The 9,273-nt window shown below is 34.5% G+C and overlaps 2 pseudogenes; both read left to right on the top strand.

Moving 5' to 3' along the window:
* Positions 1–2,523, top strand: part of LOC149242301 (putative sucrose-phosphate synthase 3) — a 62,358-nt pseudogene extending 59,835 nt beyond the window's left edge.
* A 5,545-nt stretch (positions 2,524–8,068) lies between these two features.
* On the top strand, positions 8,069–8,650 carry LOC149242302 (uncharacterized; annotated as a pseudogene).
* Positions 8,651–9,273: the final 623 nt, after the last annotated feature.

Here is a 9,273-nt window from a genome sequence, read left to right on the forward strand (position 1 = left end):
TACAAACTGATTAGGTTCCAAATATAAAGTTGCAATGCGTACCTTTTGTGTGTTTTTCACATTATGGAGATCGAAATATTGCTCCATCTGTAGTATCCATGTTACAGGATCCTTGCCATCAAACTTCCTCATTCGATCTCTTTGGAACATGGTGGGTCTTCGATCCAATGTTGGAGTCTATGAAATCATGATTAACATTTATTTTGTTCTTGTCATGAGTTTTATCTAACACCTTTTCACCATTAGGAAGCATTTCTTGTAGCAACCTTGTCAAACCTTCCTTGAAACCTTTCATGTCTACTTTTAAACCATTCTTAAAATCTTCCATATTCTCTTTCATGTCAACCATATTAGCTTTCATGTCATCCCTATTATTTTTTATGCCTTTCTTCAATCCTTCCATGTCTAATTTTAATATTCTTCAAACCATCCATCTTAGCTTATATTTCAATTTTGGTTACTCTTTGTGAGAGCAAAAAATGTTGCACTTGGTCTCGTAATTTTGATATATCATGTTGCATTTCTTCTTATTCTTTATGCGTCATAGTAGAACTTTTGGGTTGCTTACTAGGTGTTTCCATTTTCTTTCTTCGGGGCATCAATTAATGAGTATTATGTTTCACTATGCCCTTTGAATCACTTCAAAATATTTTTTCAAACAAAACTTATGCAAATTTTAAAAAAATACACACTTTGTTTTCTTTGTAGGAGCTCGATATTCAATATGTTGTATCTCTATAATGGCGGATCTCCAAGGTCTAAAATTTCGTCGTGTGGTAACCCTCTAAGTTCTATTTCCAACCCCACAAGTCTGATCAATATTGGATTCTCCAAGAAAGTGTTATGCCCAATCTCCCACAATGACCTGATTATAGACTGGTTCAATAGAGCGAACTTGTACGAAGTGCCACGTGTCACTGTTTCGACCTTCGGACCTGAAAACGATACCCAAAAAACTAAATCTCATCCTATTTCTGTAAATTTTTACAAAATTTGAATCTGATACTCAGAGAGAAAGTTATGACGATTTTCCCAAGGTCACTTGTTTGAGATGGAATTCGGGAGTCTGCAAAAAACCTAACTTCCTTGGATCATTTCTCCGAAAATATAGTGAGAAAAGATTTGAAATTCAGACACAACATTAATAAAGATTTCTTCTCAAACGGGTTTTTTTTTAACTTCTTAAGCTTCGTAGAAAAAAAGTTATAGCGAAAATTCCACGAGGACCTGTTTGAAGCAGCTTAACCCTAGAATCCAAAGCTCTGATACCAAATGTTATGCAACCAGCTCACAAAAAGATAGAAAATATAGATCGGCGACTTCAAATTAAACCTCTTGGAGGGGGAAACCTCCTTTAAATTACACAAATGAATAATTCTTCGATGATACAATTGACAAAACCTCCTTTCTATATATAGGAGTCTAAGGGGTCACAATATAATCAGAGTCGACATAACAATAATAATGTAAGGGCACAAAAATAACAATAGTGGGCTTCTATGGGGCACAATAATAATAATATGGGAATAACATGGGCACAACAATAACAATAAGGGCTACAATGACAATAATAATGGGGGAATACATTAGTATTATAGGGACCTAACATTTTCTTCAAGGAAACTACTTCTCAGGACAAGAAAGTGTCTATTTGTGATTGCAGTGGATTGGTATTATGATTTTGGAGAACCCCTTGTTAGTAGAAAAGCTATTATCATCCAAGAGATTATGAATGCAGTTCATTATGCTGGCAACTTTTCATCTCCTAGATTCATTTTATCTACTGCATTAACAGTTTCAGAAACAATTTATATGTTTCATTCTATTGGAATCAAAGTGTTTGCATTTGATGCTCTAATTTGCAGCAGTGGGAGTCAACTTTTATATACAACTGGTTACAATTCATATTCACCCATATATCCAGATCCAGACTATGATTCTCATATTGATTAACGCTGGGGTGCAGAAGGACTGAGGAAAAGCATGAAAAAATTGAGAGGTCCAGAGAATTCTCGGTTCCTAGTGGAAGATCTTGAAGCATCTAACTTCCATTGCTTGACCTATCAAGTCAAGAACATATCCACTGTAAGTTTCAATTCTAGATGTCATTTTCAGTGACTGGTGCATGTTCTATGAGTGGGATTCAACATCCTGAAAATCCAAAAAAACATTGGTTGTTGATTTAGGCACTTCTTTACTGGTTCCAATTTGATGACATTAATATCCTATTGTAAACAATTAGAATGGAGTACATGAACTAGATTTATTTATGCTAGATATTAGGGATCCATGACAACTATTAGTAGGATAAAAACATGATTCAAGACTATCATTGAATGTTAACTAGTCTTGTTAGCTTGTTAACATTTTACTTGGGTATTGTTTTGCCAGGCTCCCAAAGTAGATGAATTGAGGTGGCAACTAAGAATGAGAGGTTTGAGATGCCATGTGGTTTACACTCAAAATTGTTCCTAGCTATGTGTGATGCCTCTTCATGCTTCGAGATCTCAAGCTTTAAGGTGATAAAATTGAAGACAACTCTTTTTCCTCTGAATTTAATTTGATGATTTTAGTCTTTAATTTGATGATTTTGGACATATTACTAAGCCTTCACCAAAATTTTCCACAATAACATATTGTATTCTTAAAATAGTGAAAATTGTTACATCCCTCAAAATAATCATATAATGACTCCTCAAACAATCCTGAATACAAACTTGGTGGCACAATGACAATCGCTACAAATATCAAATTCAAAGCCTTTTGGTTATGTGAATAGATGACCTGTAGCTAATAAACCCAAAAGAAACGACAAAATTCTGACTTTGGTTTCAAAATGTATGCTTCTTGTCACATTCCTTCATCATTGTAATGCAACATAAATTTCTTGTCCATTATATTACCTTCACCATTCATTAGTTGGGCCAAGCTCTCTAAAACCATGTATATTTTTTGTGACTGTGGGTGTGATCTAGTTGCTTCAACAAATGCATGGACCCTCTTATTGATCTCAATCCAACTGCACCCTGGAATTTTTTTTAACCCCCTGTGGTTTAATATTGTTCTCACTTTGACTACATCAACCCATCTTCCAACTGCAACAGAGAGGTTTCATACCAATACATAGTTTCCTACATTTTTGGAGCCTAACTCAAAACTCCATTCTGATGCCCATTCTCCTAGCTCCACATTGCAATGAATGTTGTAGGCACCAAGTAAGGCATTCCATATGGTAGAATTAGGTTTTATTGGCATCATCCTTATAAAATTTTGATCCTTATAAAGATGTTGAGCACAACCAAGAATGTCAACCATGCATGCATATTGTTCCATCCTATGGGTAATGCCATAATCTTGACTAAAGCAACAAAATCATTTCCAACTCAATTCCACTAAGCCTGCATGACTACATGCATACAAAAGGCAAGTAAAATTGATATGATATGGTTTAACTCCCATCTATTGCATTTGGTGGAAACAACAAAGGCATCCTCACCACAACCATGATTCCATACCCATCAATCATCATGTTCCATGAAACCAAATCTTTTTCAGACATATTGTCAAACATCTAGTGAGCTATATCTATGCTTCCACACTTGCAATATATGGATATGTCGGTAATATCTAGAGAAACATCCAATTCAATTCCATTTTTGAGAATAAAATCATGATTAGACTTACCATGTTGAAGGGTTGCTAGATACACACATCCATGGCGAACACCCAAGTTGATCACTCGGTTAGGTTTCATATCTATCAATTTAAACTAATTAAAAAATGTCAATGCCTCACTAGCATGTCCATTCTACATGTATGCTGAGATCATGTTGCTCATTGAGATAATATCCCTTTAGGCATTTTGTTAAAGAATTGGTGTGCATCTGCATAATTTCCACACTTTGCATACATTTCCAGAACAAAGACATCAAACTCAAATCCAATTTTGACAAAATGGGCTTAGATATTCTCCCTTTCTCTTAGAACAGACAAGTTGACACATGCCTAAAGAGCAGAGGAAAAAATGATTATATTTGGTTGTACACACACTCCATACATTTGGTAATATGGAAAGGTCACATCCTCATAAAGACCACTTGCCACATGGCATTTAATTGTTTCATTCCATAAGAAAACATTTCTAATACTAATGTTGTCAAAAAAGTTACGTGCATTCTCCATGCTATTGCACATGGCATACATAATCACAAGCTTGGGGATAATGTTTTGATTGAGTTTAATCCTAATCATGTAGGCATAAATCCATTAATCATCTTGCAAAACCCCTAAGTGTGCACACACTAGCAACACGCTAACCATGACAACAACATCATGGCTCACTCTTTCTGGCCTCAAGGCCTCGTTGACATATTCACTCTGAGCATAAGAAAAAATCATGGTACCCCATGAGATGACATCTCATTCATGCCATTGGTCACACAATTGACGTGCAAACTCCAAATTCCCATATTTGGCATACATTATAACAGGTGAATTATCCATTGATGTATTTGACTCAACCATGTTTGACCACATGGGTGTGAATCTTCTTCCCCTCTAGAAGAACATGGAGCTTACTACATGTCTTGAATACAAAGAGAAATGTAAAATTATCTAGCTATCTGCCTGTACAATGCATTCGGAAATAGAATGTGAGAGCTTCCTTGTATAAACCACTTGAGATGTAGACTTTTACCATCACATTCCATAATAACATACATGGTTTGTCCACTTTATGAAACAATAGGCATGTGTTCTCCATACTACTTCAAGTGGCATACTTTCTTACAAAATTGGTATCGAAATTGATATTCTAGTTAAATTCATGTTTGTGCATGTGGTCATGGACTTGATTCACTGCTTTTCTGTCTCTACATGCTTGCAACAGAGAAGTATACAGATTGCATCCACATATAATAGCTCATTGGCCCAAGTCCTATTTTAATAATCCAAGTCCATCTCTCAACATATAATGATATACATCCTTCACTGCTCCTTGTTTTCACATTGTTTAACCGAAAGAACCATTACTTAACTTCACATAGATGGTTTCTATCATGCATGTGCATCATTATAAACTAAGACAAAAAAGAAGTACATTGAGGGTAATATTTTGTGTTCATGGTGGTTTCGTATTTCATGTTTGAATTGATACACATTGATGTTTTTTTCCTTTGTTTATACAGGTCATTTGGCCACATACTGACCACTATCGCCCAACTGAAGAAAACTTGTTCGAGTTTCTTTCTTTTTTGGAGAACAATGGCATTGACGTTGTTGATGTTGAGGTATATGTCATATAAATCATTTATAGGCTACTTTAGTTTATATTTCAGAGTTCATTGTCTTTCATGTTTTATAATTTTCATTGTATCTTCTTTCATTTTCAGAAGAGGAACTCATGAGTATTGATGGTAAAAAGCAGGAATTGAAGAAAGATGAGAACAATAACACTGGAGCGACAAATGAAGAGAGAGAGAGAGAAAAAGAAATCAAATCTAGTGATACCCTTAAAGCCAATATCCCACATGAGACACACACAGATAGACTCATGGTCAAGTCTTTAGAGTTGGTGAATTCACCTGCAATGCCTTGGTAACACAATGCTAATGTTTTGAAGTGATGAAACAATATTTCATGTGTAAATTGTAGTCCAACCAATATTAAGCTGGAAACTCATATTGTAATGCTTTGATATTTCATATAATATAATTTATGTAGTTGAAATTATTTATAGTTGTACTTGATATTATTTAGTATTGTAATTAAGATATGTAATTTTGTGTTTTCATATTTGATGAACATGCACATTGTATGACATTTTTTTTAAATTTAGTCATAAAATCGTACTATTTAATTTATGTTGATTAATAATGAACATATAAAATCAATCTAGAACTACTAAATTAGTAGTCTATATTGATTAATGATGAACACAAATAAAATGAATAAACAATGACTAAATTAGTCGTTTATAATGATTATTAATGAAAATAAATGAAATGAATATAAACTACTAAATTAGTCGTTTATATAATGAATATGCAACTACCAAAAAAAGATAAATGACTATTGTAAATAATAAAATTGTGACTACAAATGACGACTAAATTTTGTATATATATGACTATTAGCAGCGAAAGTATCTTATAACATGACCGAAATTTAGTCATATTTTTTTGGTCATTAATTAGTTTCAAATGATGACTAAAATTTGCATATATATGACTATTCGTAGCTAATTTACAGTATCTTATAACACGACCAAAAATTCGGTCATATTTCTTTGGTCATTAATTGGTTTTCTCGGGTGATCATATAGTAGTATATTTTGTTGTGTATTTTGCCATTAATTGTGGAAATTACTGACTAATTCAATGACCAAATTTACTACTAGATAATAAAATTGAGACAACTAATTAATGACTAAGCTAAATACGACTAAAGGTTGGTCGCGTTATAATATACTGTAAATTAGCCACTATTGGTCACCGACTGAAAAGTGGTCGTTTATTGTAATGTCGTACTTAATCTTATCATGCAAATTTTATTAGTGTTTAAATTACCTGAAAATATTGACTTATAATTATCAATAAATATTGGTACATACCTACATTTGTGAAACTGTAAATTTATTTACTGATATAAATTTTATTATTGTTATTATTCAATTCCCAACTTGTCTTCTCAAATTTAATTCTGGATAGGGTATGGTCTCCTTCCATTTATTCCAAATTAAATATCCATATCCCAAAATGTCTTCTCAAAATCTACTTGGGAGAAGATATGGTATTCTCCAATTAATTTCCAAATTAAATATCCATATCTTATCTCCAAAATGTCTTCTCAAAATCTACTTGGGAGAAGATATGTTATTTTCCAAATTAAATATCCATATCTTATCCCCAAAATGTCTTCTCAAATCTACTTTGGAGAAGATATGGTAAGAAAAGTCAAGGATACTAAATGAAAGGATGAGGGGGTAGTCATGACATTAATGATGGGAGGAAGAGGCATAAAAGAGGAAGGATGATGAGGAGAGGAGGGATCCTTGGTCTTGGTTTTGGTTTTGGTTTTGGTTTTGTTTTGGAGGATTTTGATTCTGAAGGAGGGATGTGGAGAAAGAGGAGAGGGATCAAACTTGGATCTTGAGAGTGTTTGTTAAACTTGGACACACTACATCTAGTTGGACTTGGGCTCGGAGGGCTAGGGAACCTGTGGAGGTTCCCTGGGCTAGGAAATACTTCCTAGTTGGCTGGGAGGCAAATTCAGTCGGGTAGTCAAGAGGAGCATCCCAACAGAGTCAGGAGCTCAAGAGCATCTCAACTAAGCTATTGGAACAGGTATTCCTCCATTTATTGATTACTTATGTAAATGGTTGCAATGAAATTCTTACTTATTTAATTTGTGGTAAATAAATTTTAATGGTATATTATCATCAAATAAATGTTTAGATAGAAATAAGTTATTTCCCATCTTATTGTGTTTAAAATTAGAGAAATTTAGTTTTTAGTTAGAGGACCCTAGGAGGGAGCCTCACATATGGTATCAAAGCCAAGTTTAAACTCTTTGGGACCTTATGGGCTCTGCATATGTCCATATGACTGTACTCAATCATTAAATTCTGAATTCAGTTGCACGATAGAAAACAGTAAAGTGGATTGTGCAAACATTACTGCACCAGAGTTCTCAAATTGTGGAAATATATAAAATTATATTGCCCTAATATTTCCTGTTATTTTCAAAAATATATACAAACGTCCTACACTATATTAAGTGCCCTTGGGTATTCCAGAAAATGAGAATTTATGTGATATATAATATCTACAGTCATAACCGTCAATTATTCCATTATTAAAGTATTATGCGTAACCTAAACCCGACACATCCAAAGAAGATCCCATAGTGGGGTCGATGGTCTGTTTAACGCGTCATGTAGGTCAAAGTTTGTATCTGGTACATACCCTGTTATCTTCATCTGTTCAACAAGTTTCTCCAATGTTGCATAAATTTCCTCTGTTTGAGCATGTGATCTATCATCAACACCTTGGAGACCACATCCGCAGCAATGGTTGTGCCAATCCTGCAAATAAGTACTCCTCCTCCTCAATTCCCTAGACTCATCAGTACAAAATCTCATACAGACAACTACCATACTTTGCCCTTTCTAATATCTCAACTCCACAACAGGAACAAATTGGTCCTCAGACATATTCGAACCAATGCACTGTGCAAAGATCCCAAAGCTAATTCTTCATCGAAGAGGGAAGAATCTGCTAGATTGAATCCAACCCTGAAAATCAAATTTCCTATTTGGATTGAATTGTTATGGAGGGTGTCTCCAGCGTTTGGGGGATGAGATTACCGAACCAACACAGTCTCAAACAACAATAGAAGTTGTACCCGATACTATTGAAAGCCAGTTCATTTCCATTATCCTCCTTGTTGCCTTCATTGCCCTCTCTTTTCTCACGACTAGGGTGATCTACCTCGCAATTACGGACTTTTCAGAGAAACGTGAGAGAGAGAAAAAAAAAGGGTAAAGGAGGAGGAAGTTAAGAGAAAGAAGGAGAAAAATCCCACACGGATTAAATTAGCCAAACCTGGGCCCATAGGTTTTGGACAAAGGCCAGAAGAAGAGGATGATTAAGTAACATTACAGCAGGTGAATTCTGGGCTTTAGTGAATTGTATTTAAGCCCTTTGCACATGTTGGTAAATAATCCACATCCACAGGCTTGCACAGCCTATATATTATATAGCACTCTGCTGGTTTTTTTTTTCCTTTATGGATTTCAATCAATTGCCCTATTCATTGTCAGCATCAAGCTTAAACGGAGAAATATTCGTCTCAGACAAAAACAATTTTTTTGGTACTTATCATTTCTCCCCTGGCTAATTGTCACTATTACTATTGCATTCTCTAAAACATACATTAGCAGGAAAGCAATGGTGGCTTTTGAAGTACTGCATGCACCAAAAGAATTTAGTACTCTAGTAAGCCAATTCAGAAGCCTGGCTTTTGGGTGCAAGTCCCTGAGATAATGTTTTAGGCACGTCGGTTCTAACATTTCTTAGGGATGCATGCGTGTTTTGTGAGCCCCTTTGTTTGTGATTTTTATCTTTGTGATGCCTATAAATACAAGCTCTAATTAGTTAGCATAAATCCACTGTAATCCTAAATCTATTAATCTCCCAGATTGACCAAGGTTAGAAATGATTGAGATAGCATCTCAGAATTTTTTTAAAATCAAATTGATACTTAATAGATTTA

This window comes from Pinus tabuliformis, chromosome 8 (genome assembly GCF_031772625.1).
Source record: "Pinus tabuliformis cultivar Carrire ecotype Pingquan chromosome 8, CPIR1, whole genome shotgun sequence".
In the NCBI taxonomy this organism is placed as follows: domain Eukaryota; kingdom Viridiplantae; phylum Streptophyta; class Pinopsida; order Pinales; family Pinaceae; genus Pinus; species Pinus tabuliformis.